Source organism: Thamnophis elegans, chromosome Z (assembly GCF_009769535.1).
Source record: "Thamnophis elegans isolate rThaEle1 chromosome Z, rThaEle1.pri, whole genome shotgun sequence".
In the NCBI taxonomy this organism is placed as follows: Eukaryota; Metazoa; Chordata; class Lepidosauria; order Squamata; family Colubridae; genus Thamnophis; species Thamnophis elegans.
The window spans coordinates 145,067,033-145,078,434 of NC_045558.1; the positions used below are offsets into that span (position 1 = coordinate 145,067,033).

Here is an 11,402-nt window from a genome sequence, read left to right on the forward strand (position 1 = left end):
TCAAGGTCTCGTAGAGATCGCAGAGGGTGTCCAGCTTCCATTCCTTGACGGAGGGAGAGGCGTGAGAATTAGGGCAGCCATAAAATGAGGCTATTTGGGCAGCTCAGGGCTCAACCTGTGGCTCCCTTGAGAGACTTGGGGGGGGGGGGGGGGCTTTCTGGCCGCGTCTCACGACCCAACTAGGGGACATCATCAGGGCAGTGGAAAAAAGAAACCCTCTGCAAGGAAACGACGGTCGAGGGGCATCAAGGACCCCCAACAGACGTTCCTTGCAAACACTGTAGGACCGAGCCAAGGCCAGGGTATTTTTAGGGGAGGGGGCCTTGGAACAAATCCAGCTGCGTTCTCAAAGCTCCTGAAATATCCACCACGTGAAGCCCCCCCCCACACTCAACCAAGCCCTCCTAGGCTCCCCCCCCTTTTGGCCCAGCCAGAAAACCCTCCTGCACACTCACCTCCCTCTCCACATTAATGTAGAATTGCCGAATCCCCTCCAAAGTCAACTCTTCCTTCTTCACTAGGATCCGGATGGGGTCCCTCATGAACTTCTTCGTCACTCCAGGACATCCATCGGCATGGTGGCAGACAAGAGGACCACCTAAAAGGGGGGGGGGGAGGGAGGTCAGCTTCTTCCCTGCTTTACCCAAAGCCCCCTTCCCACCCACCCCATGTGCTTTTTTTCCCCCATTTGTTTAAAAATTAATACAAATTATACATAATTCCCTTATTATACTTCCCAAGTTTGGACACCCCCTGCTATAATACGTACAATTTGTATTAAAATTATACCTATCATGTATAAACTTGGGAACTTTATTATGTCCAAATTATACATCTTATGTCCAAACTTGGGAACTTTAAGACTTGTGGACTTCAACTCCCAGAATTTCCCAAGTCTGAAAGTTCCCAAATTTGGGCAGCCCTGTTGTCTTCCCTTTCACCTGCTCTCATTTACACCGTCATTTACATCATAGTCTTGTTTTCACTTTCAAGGCAAGTTATTCTCCTCCATTATTTTTCATTTTTCTTACTACATAAACAGTGTCTTCCGTTGCCCCTTCAAAGCTACACCAAAATCTCCATTTCTTATTTTCCTTGGTATATTTGGTACAAACTGTGTATATCCTCTAATGCCATTTAAGCCTCAGAGAGCATTTCAGTTTTTTTCTACATTTAACAATATACCACCATTTTATTCCTTAATTAGTTACATAACCACAACACTCTTACTACTATTCTCTTTACTTTTTTCCCCCTTCTTCCTCCGGCCTTTCTCTTGGGCTCTCAAAAATCCCACTTTTAATTTTTTTTCTTCTCCCCCCCTTTTCTCCCTAACTTCTTTTTTCTTTTCCCTGTTTTTGTGATTGTTGCATCTTCTCTTCAGATATTTCTCCTTGTGCCTTCTGAAAACGCCTTCCAAGATTCCTACAGCACAGAGAGGTCTCCAACAAATCTTTTAAGCTTTGTGGATTTCAACTCCCAAAGTCCAGAAGTCTTCAAACGCTGCCGAGACTGGGGTCTCCTGGGAGTTGGGGGTCCATAAAGTCTCCAACCTGCCAAGGTTGGAGCCTCCTGCTCTACAGTAGACCTCCACAGTCCCTTCCAACTGCTGTTGTTCTCTTTAGGCCTGGGCCTGGCCTTCCCAGGAGACCCCACTCTCAGAAGGTGGCTGACTCTAGAGTAGCCCTCCTCCCCATAATGAGACAGGTGGCAAGTCAATTTGAGCCTTTATATAGCTCTTCCTAGGTCTTTCCAGCTGTCTCTAAGGGGTTCACAGAGTCAGCCTCTTCCCCCTCCCAAACAATCTGGGTCCTCATTTTACCCACCTCAGAAGGACGGAAGGCTGAGTCCACCTTGAGCCAGTCAGGATCAAACTCCTGGCAGTGGGCAGAGTCAGCCGAGGTGGCGCAGTGGTTAAATGCAGCACTGCAGGCTACTTTAGCTGACTGCTAGTTCGGCAGTTCAGCGGTTCAAATCTCACCGGCTCAGGGTTGACTCAGCCTTCCATCCTCCGAGGTGGTAAAATGAGGACCCGTATTGTGTTGGGGGGCGACATGCTGACTCTGTAAACCCCTTAGAGGGGGCTGAAAGCCCTATGAAGTGGTATATAAGTCTAACTGCTATTGCTATAGCCTGCAATGCTGTATTCTAGGCACTGCGCCATTACAGCTTCCTTCTCATTTCCATTCCTCCCTCCCCAAGGAAGAGCACTTAAGACTCACATACCACTTCACAGCCCTCTCAAAGCAAATTAAGAGTCAGCCTCGTGCCCCCCTCCACAAAAAAAACCCGGGGTCTTCATTTTACCGACCTCGTAAGGGGCGGAAGGCGGAGTGGGAATCCAACTGCCAAACTGCAGTTGCCAAAGGAGCCTGCACTGCGCCACCCTCCTAGGAATGAAATGGCGGCTGGATTGGCACAGGGTTGGCCCCCTCCTCTCACCTGCGTGTTGCCACTCAGCTTCTGGAAGATATCATAAATCTGGTCCTTGAAGCCTCGGCTCAACATCTCATCGGCTTCGTCCAGCACAAACATCTTGATGAACTTGGGGGCTGTAGAAGGGAGGAGAGCAGGTCAGGCAGGCCGATGGGAGGAAGGCCCGGCCAAGGAGGAGGAAGAGGAGGAGGAAAGCTGCTGATCTCAGGGACGTTATCAAAGTATGATCACTTTCCCCCTGGCCCCAGGGATTCCTCCCCCCGGCCCAGCAGAACGCCGGCCGAGGGGACAATCGGGGGGGGCCACGAGGGGGTCAGATGACACGCATGGGGAAATCATCATGGAACAGCAGCAGGGAAGGGGGGGCAGCCGAGACCCTCCCTCCTTTAGGAACCTCTAAGTAAGAACCATCCTTAAACAGCCCGTTTAAAGGAAGTCAAGTGAATTTACAGGCAGTCCCTGACTTAAGTTCACTTAGTGACCGTTTGAAGTTACGACAGCCCTGGAAAAAAAAAAGGTGGCTTATGGTTCAGCCCAGGGGTCTCCAAGCGTGGGAACGTTAAGACTTGTGGGCTTCAACTCCCAGAATTCCCCAGCCAGCCATGCATGGCTGGCTGGGGAATTCTGGGAGTTGAAGCCCACAAGTCTTAACGTTCCCACGCTTGGAGAACCCCCGGTTTTAAGCCCTTGCCGCACCCCCGTGGTCTCGCGTGATCGAAATTCAGACGCTTGGCAACTGACCCGTTATTTATGACGGCCGCAGAGTTCCTGGGGGTGAGTTGGGGGGCTCTCACGTGATCCTCGTTTGCGGGGAAGTCCGTGGGGAAGCTGGATTCACTTAGCTACTAACTTATCAACTGCAGTGATTCACTTAACAACCAAGGCAAGAAAGGTCATGAAATGGGGGGGAAAGTCACTTAACAAATGCCTCAGTTATAGCCCCAAAAATATTTTTGGGGGGGCTCAGCCCCATTGTGGTCGCAACTCGAGGACTACCTGCACAGCCAGAACTGAAAATCACCCCCCCCCAAATCCCTAAGGTTAATTTCTCCCTCACTGCCCCGTCTCCCCCCCCCAGTTGTCCCAATAAATTCAAACAAAGACATTTTCAGATGGGTCGCTTCGGATTCCGTGTTCCAGGCTCCCCCCCGTGTGTCCTGCAGCGTGTACTCACACAAGTATCTTCTGTTGAGCATGTCAAACACCCGGGGGTCCCACAATGATATGGGGGGCTTCCATCTGCAGCTTCTGGACTTCGGCTCGGACGTTCGTCCCTCCTATGCAAGCGTGGCAGGAGGCCCCCATGTAGTCTCCCAGAGCCATGACCACCTTCTGGATCTGTCAGGAGGAGGAGAACAGCCCAGTTAAGAGACGAGACCGGGCTGGGCGAAGGGCCCCCCCTGTCCCCACACCAGGCTTCTCCCCTGTTTCCCCAGCATGAACCAGCCATCAGCCACGGGGAGAGACGCTGGGCTGGGATGAATGAGGAAAGCGGTTGCTTTTCCCCTGCTAGATGTGAGAAGCCGCCACAGTCAGAGGCTCTTCTCTGCCCAGTTAGCAGGGGGGTGGGGAGCAGAGGGGCTACTACCCACTGGTGGGCAGCTGAGGCCGAGGAGCGTTGCCAAGTCCTCCCCCCTCGGTCTCACAGTGGGGGGCACGTTTGGGCACTCAAGGAGTAAAAGAAGAGAGGAAAAGAGACGGGCAGAGAGGGAAAAAGAGGGAGAGGAAGGAAGAGAAACAGAGGGAAAGATGAACAGGGAAAGAAACATAAAGAGGAAGAAAAGGGAGAGAAAAACAAGAGGAGAAAACAGAGAAAGGAAAAGGAAGAGAAAAGGGGGGGGAAAGAAATGGAAGGGGAGGAAGATAAACAGAGGGAAGAAGAGAAATGAAGGGAGAGAAAAACGTACAGAGGGAGGGAAAGATAAAGAGGAAGAAAAAAAGAAACGGAGAGAAAAACAAACAGGGAGAAAGAGGGAAAGACAGACATGGGAGAGGAAGAGAAAACAGGGAAGAGAGAAAGGGATGGGGAGGGAAAGACATAGAAAAAGGGGGGAAGAAATGGAAAGACAGGAAGAAAGACAGACAGGGAGGGGATGGAGGGGAAGAAAAAGCAAAGGAAGGAAGGAGGGAGAGGGCGGGAGAGGGAGCCCCACCTGCTGAGCCAGCTCCCTAGTGGGGGCCAGCACCAAGGCCTGGGTAGCTTTCAGATCCAGCTCAATCTGCTGCAAGATGGAGATGGCAAAGGTGGCAGTCTTCCCAGTGCCAGACTGGGCCTGAGCGATCACATCGTATCCTGAGAAGGTAAAAGACGAAGAAGAGGAGTTCATATCAAGAGTTAAAACGCAGCTTTCCTCGCTTCCCCCCCCCAAAAAGGCCCGCTTGGTTGTGTCTCCCCAGCATGAACCAGTGAGCAGCCACTGGAAAGGACGCTGCCCTGGGATGAATGAGGCTTGCTCCTGTCCCCCTGGTAGATGTAAGATGGCGGCCACGGGGAGAGGCGCCTCTTTGCCCATTAGCAGGGGGGGGGAAAGGCCCAGAAATGGAGCCCCCCCATGTGACTTCCACAGCTGCTTTAACAACTGGCAAACACTGAAGACCCCAGAGGAGAAAAGAATGGGGGCTCCCTACAAGACTCCCCCTAACCCCCCCATGAAACATTCCCAGAAACTCCTGAATCTTTACCCATTTTCTTTCCCGATCAAGTATGGACAGAAGTCCCTGGTGCAGTGTTTCTCAACCTTGGCAACTTGAAGATGTCCGGACTTCAACTCCCAGATTCCCAGCATTCGCTGGCTGGGGAATTCTGAGAGTTGAAGTTCGGACATCTTCAAGTTGCCAAGGTTGAGAAACACTGCCCTGGTGTTTGTTTCCACGCAGACGTTTGATTACCCAAACCAGGGAACGCATCAGGGCTAGAAGGGAGTGCGGTTTGCTTGGGGGCTCTGCAAATTCTACACTCGGTAGCACTGATGATGTTCCTAGTTGGGTCACGGAAAGCCTAACAGGAAATCAACCCTCGTGCCAACCCTGAGCTACAAATCTTCTCCTTTATCGATCATTAATTTTGCATTCTTTCTGGACCAGGACCTATCGTCCCAAGCTGACTAGAAACGGGCCAAGGGCGGCGCTAATTTCTGGTGGTTCTCTGTAGGCTCACCCTTGATACAAGGGGAGAATGGCTCGCTGTTGGATAGCTAGATGGGTTTCTCAAAACCGTAAGCGTAGATTCCTCGCAGGAGGGACATCCGACAGGTTCATATCGTCAAAGCTGTCGACAATCTCATTCCAGTTGCTCTGCGGGGGAAAAGAAGGGGGACACAGGATCAGCCTCAGCACCCCAGGAACCCCTTTCCCTCTCAAAGGGGAACTGTAGATGACCCCCAGACCAATTCCTAAGCAGAAAAAACGGGTGTAAAGGTTCACTGGGACTATAAGATCAGGCTTTCCTGCCACCTGCACCTGAGATGAAACTATGGGGCCCCTCCCCTATTACATCAATTCCCAAGTGGGGGGGAGGTGTCTTCTTTGGAGGGGGGGGGAGAGAAGCAGTCCTTCACAGAAACTAGAACCCCAGGTGTTGGCCAGGTTTCCTGCTGCCTCCAAGTGGGGTGAAACCATATATCACCTTCCCCTATTATACCAATTCCTAAGAGTATGTGTGCATGTGTGAGTGGGGGAGCCATCCTTCTTTGGGAGGGTGGGCCACAATCTTTCAAAGGAACTGCTATCTCTGGGCCTGGCTTCCAGCCTTCCCCTAGTTGGATGAAACTATGGACCAACCCCACATTAGCCCAATTCTAAGCAGGGGGACAAGATACACATGCCAAACCTCCATAGGATCTAGAACCCCCCCCCCCAGGAGTATCCTCTGCAACTGGGGGGGGGGGGGAAACCATGGAGCCAAGGTGGCACAGTGGTTAGAGTGCAGCACTGCAGGCTACTTCAGCTGACTGTAGTTCTGCAGTTCGGCGGTTCAAATCTCACCGGCTCAGGGTTGACTCAGCCTTCCATCCTTCCAAGGTGGGTAAAATGAGGACCCAGATTGTTGTTGGGGGCAATATATGCTGACTCTGTAAACCGCTTAGAGAGGGCTGAAAGCCCTATGAAGCGGTATATAAGTCTAACTGCTATTGCTATCTATCAATCAATCAATCATCCATCTTATCTATCATTATCTATATCTATCTACCTACCTATCATCCATCTTATCTATCTGTCTGTCTGTTTATCTATCTATCTATCATCATCATCAATCTGTCTGTCTATCTATCAATTTGTCTGTCTGTCTATCTATCGGATTGTTGGGGGCGATATGCTGACTCTGTAAACTGCTTAGAGAGGGCTGAAAGCCCTATGAAGCGGTATATAAGTCTAACTGCTATTGCTATTATCTATCTATCTATCTATCTATCTATCTATCTATCTATCTATCTATCTCTATATCTCTGTCTGTCTGTCTGTCGGATTGTTGGGGGTGATATGCTGACTCTGTAAACCGCTTAGAGGGCTGAAAGCCCTATGAAGCGGTATATAAGTCTAACTGCTATTGCTATTGCTATCTATCATCTATCTATCTCTCTGTCATCTATCTATCTATCTATCTATCTATCTATCTATCTATCTATCTATCTCTATATCTCTGTCTGTCGGATTGTTGGGGGCGATATGCTGACTCTGTAAACCGCTTAGAGGGCTGAAAGCCCTATGAAGCGGTATATAAGTCGAACTGCTATTGCTATGGAACCCCCCCTCCCCACCTGCACCTAATCCTAAATAGGGGCGCCTCCTGGGAGGGGGGGGGGAAGTGAATCCTCCAAAGGGACCAGAATGCCAGGCCAAAGGATCCTGCCCCTCCCTCCCTCCAACCAGGGGGAAGGGTCTCCACCCCTAAAGCCTCCCCCCCCCCCTCCAACGCCTTATCCTCACCTCGATGACGCCGTCGGGATCCATGCCGTCGGGGCCATTGTCTCGGGAACTGCAAGAGCGGAGAGGGGGGAAAGGGGGAGAGAGAGGAGAGGTCAAGAGGGGAGGGGGGGGGGAGACAGAAGCTGCGCGCGCCGCTCCGCCGGCCAGGCGCCTCCTCCCCCCCCCGCCCGCGTGCGCTTCCGCCTTTCCCTTTTAAGGCCGCCGGCCCCGCCCCCCCCGCCGCGCTGACGTCACGCGCCCCGAGTTCCCCGGATGCGCCCGCGCTTGAGGACAATGGGCGGCCGGGAGCGCGGACGCCGCCCGCCGCGGGGGGGGGGAAGCGCGCGCCGCCCGCCTCGCCCGGAGGGTCCCCCCCCCACCGCCGCCTTTTTTTTTTCTCATTTCGGGGGTGGGAGAAGCGAAGGCCCAAGTGGGGGGGGGGAGGGAATAAAAAGGAGCCGGAGCGGAGGGGAGAAGAAAAAGGGAAGGGAGAAGCGGGGAGGCCGCCGAAGGGCCCGGCCGATAAAGGCGGAGAAGGAAGGGGGGGAAAAAAAAAAAAAAAACGTCCGCAGGGAAGGATTGGCACCGCGCCCGCGAATGGCGCAGTCCGGGCCCCCCCCCTTTTTTTTTTAAAAGAAAGGAAAAAGACGCCCCCCCCCCCGGCGAGAAAAAATGGTTTCGCCCACAGGCCGCGCCGCAGCATGGGCCGCGCGGGAGAGACGATCGCCCCAGGGGGGGGGGGGGAGAGAGGCGGCCCTGCGGGAGCGGTCACGTGCGGAGCCGCCGAGGAAAAAGCGGCGGAGGAGGAGGAGGAGGAGGAGGGTGGTGGTGGCGAAGGCCCGGCCGCGGGGATGGCGGCGAGGGAAGGCCGAGGAAGGAGGAGGCGGGCGGCGCGCGGCCTAAGAGGCGGCCTCGGGCTCTCACTCACCGGCTCTCTTGACTCGCAGACATTCTGTGGAAAAGGTCCTGGCCCCGCCCGCCTCGCGGCTCCTTATAACCGCCGCCGGGGCTCCGCCCACTGGCCCGCCCGTCATTGGCCCTCGCGTTTCGGCCCGCCCTGCCCTCTCCGCTCCTCTCATTGGCCCCAAGCCCAGTTCCCTCCCTGACCGGCTTCTCTCCCATTGGCCCGCCCGCTTTCTGCTCCTCGGCCGAGCGGCCCCGCCGTCACGCGTGACGCCAGCGACCGCTGATTGGGGGAGAGCGGCGGGGTGACGTCACCGGGAGGCGGGAGGCCAGGCCCGCATTGGCCGGGACGCGCGTCCGTTCGGCCGCTTGCGCAAGCCCCGGCCGACCAATGACGGTCGTCGGAGGGGCAGGAGGCGGGCCGTCGGGGCCCGGGCAGGGGCGCACGTGGCGGGGCCGGTGGCGGCTTCCGGGCCGTGCTTTGTGCACGGGGAGGGGGAGTCACGGGAGGACGAATGGGGGGAGGGAGAAAGGAGTTGCCCTCCGCAAAAGACGCCCGGGAGGGGCGCGCCCTGTTTTCCCTACACGCGAGTTGCATTCCCACGACCCGGAGGCCTGCGAGGGCCTTTCCCGCGTGTTCTGCAACCCAATATCTGCATTCCCAACCCCGTAAGGCCCGGATCGCGACGTTGCAAGCAGCGGGCGGGCAAGGCCTCCGTCCCTTCTCCGGCGCGCCCAGGGCGAGGCCCGCAAGGCCCGTAGAAAAAAAAAAGGCGGGGGGAGATTGCGGTGGGGCGGCCCGCTCTGCTCGGATTGACCCAGCAGCAAGCGAGACCCCGAGGTTTCTGCTCCCCGAAGGGCCACGGAAACCTCAACCCCCCCACCCACCCCCGGGCCTCTGAGCATGGGCAGAGGACGCTCCCCCTCCCCACAAATCTCCAATTCATTTAAGACCCTTCCCCCGCCCTGACTCCCAACTTCTGGGCTGGCCCAGCGCCTGCCAGGACCACCCATCTGCGCCCCCCACCCAACCACCGTGGAAGCCCTGGAGCCTCCCCCCCTCCTGGTGCAGTCTACCATGTTTCCCGGAAAATTAAGCCCTAATGGGTCTTTTGGGGACACTATGTATGTATATGTGTGTGTGTATGTATGTATGTATGTATGTATGTGTATATATATGTATGTATATGTGTGTGTGTATGTATGTATATATATATATGTATGTATATATACATGTATGTATGTGTATATATATATATACGTATATGTATATATATACACACACACACACATATACCCACATAATATTTGTCTCTTGTGACGAGCCGAAGGACAGAGAATGGAAGTGTGATCTTCCTCCCATATTGGCCTACCAGGGGTTGTGACTTTAAATCAATCAATCTATCAATCTATCTATCTATCTATCTATCTATCTATCTATCTATCTATCTATCCATCCATCCATCCATCCATCCATCCATCCATCCATCCATCCATCCATCCATCCATCCATCCATCCACATACATACATACACACACACACAGAGAACGAAAAAGATGGGTAGAAAAAGATAAGATAGATAGAAATAGATATAGATAGAAATAGATAACTAGAGATAGAAATATATAGAAAAAGAAAAAAAAGAAAGAAATAGCTAGAGATAGAAAGAAAAAGAAAAATATAGAAAGAAATTGAGACAGATATAGATAGAAACAGATATAGAAAGGAAAAGATATAGATAGCTAGAGATAGATAAGTAAAGAAATAGAGAGAGATAGAAAAAGATGAGATAGAAATAGATATAGATAGAAATAGATAGCTAGAGATAGAAATATATAGAAAAAGAAGAAAAAAAGAAAAATAGCTAGAGATAGAAAGAAAAAGAAAAACATAGAAAGAAATTGAGATAGATATAGATAGAAACAGATATAGAAAGGAAAAGATATAGATAGCTAGAGATAGATAAGTAAAGAAATAGAGATAGAAAAAGATGAGATAGAAAGATAAATAGAAAAAGATATGCTCCAATAGATAGATAGATACACACACACACACACATGCAGGTCTTGGCGTGTTTGGGTTTTGCCGAGGTCCCACTCGCTATCTTCAGGCTGGTGCCTTCGGCTTCGTGCTTGTGCAAGCAAAGCGTGATCAGAGCTGCCGTCCTTCTATAAATATTGGGGGGTTGGGGGTGGAGTTGCTGTAAGCTGGCTGTGTTGTAACGTACAGCAACAAAGCCAGCACTCCACCCCCCCGCCCAATATTTATAGAAAGACGGCAGCTCCGATCACGCTTTACTCGCACAAGCACGAAGCCGAAGGCACCAGCCTGAAACGTCACCAAGATACTGTCAATCTTACACGGGAAAAGACCCAAATACCTGCATACCTGTATCCGTGAAAATCTACGAAAACAAACACACACACGCATATACATACGTATGTCTCTCTCTGTGTGTGTATATATACACATATACATATTAATAGTTGAAAGGGACCTTGTAGTTCTATCCCAGGGCAGTAACTATATTCAATTCTACTGAATCAAACTTAGCAACTTTAAGACTGGTGGACTTCAACTCCCAGAATTCTCCAGCCAGCAGAGCTGGCTGGAGAATTCTGGGAGTTGAAGTCCACCAGTCTTAAAGTTGCCAACTTTGGGAACCACTGATCTAGTCCAACATATGCACACAAACACACATATATACACAAATGTCTTATTTTGGGGGAAACCCGGCAGCCCTCTAGCTGAGCCCGTTGTGATGCGGAGGGACCAACACTAAAGGAGGGGGGGGGGAGGGGGTGAACAGTGACCGGAGGGTTCTGGGGTGCAGCTCAGGTGCCAAGCTGGGTCTTGGGAGGAGGAGGAGGAGGAAGAGGAGGGGACCCCTCCTGCACCCACAAGGCCCCGTCCGCTAGAGCTGCTTCCTCAGACCTTGGGGAGACCTTGGTCCTCCTCACTGACCCCTGGACGCTGTGCAGACCGGCTCCCTTCCCCTTTGGGCCCAGGGGGTCAGCCCGGACATTCCCGAAGTGAAGCCCTCGGCTGCGGGAACTCCAGGAGGAAGCCAGCTCTCCTAGGCCGGGCCTTGCCTTCAACCGCGGCTCAGATTCAATCAATCTCCAGGCGGCCTAACTCGGTGGGTTCCAACGTGCTT

At 52.6% G+C, this 11,402-nt stretch overlaps 1 non-coding gene and 1 pseudogene across 1 annotated transcript; both read right to left on the reverse strand.

The window, feature by feature from the left end:
• Positions 1-461: 461 nt before the first annotated feature.
• Positions 462-8,329, reverse strand: LOC116522919 (annotated as a pseudogene).
• LOC116523129 lies at positions 2,637-2,783 on the reverse strand. The gene has a single exon (XR_004257055.1). It is a non-coding gene; the product is annotated as a small nucleolar RNA SNORD10 (small nucleolar RNA).
• Positions 8,330-11,402: the final 3,073 nt, after the last annotated feature.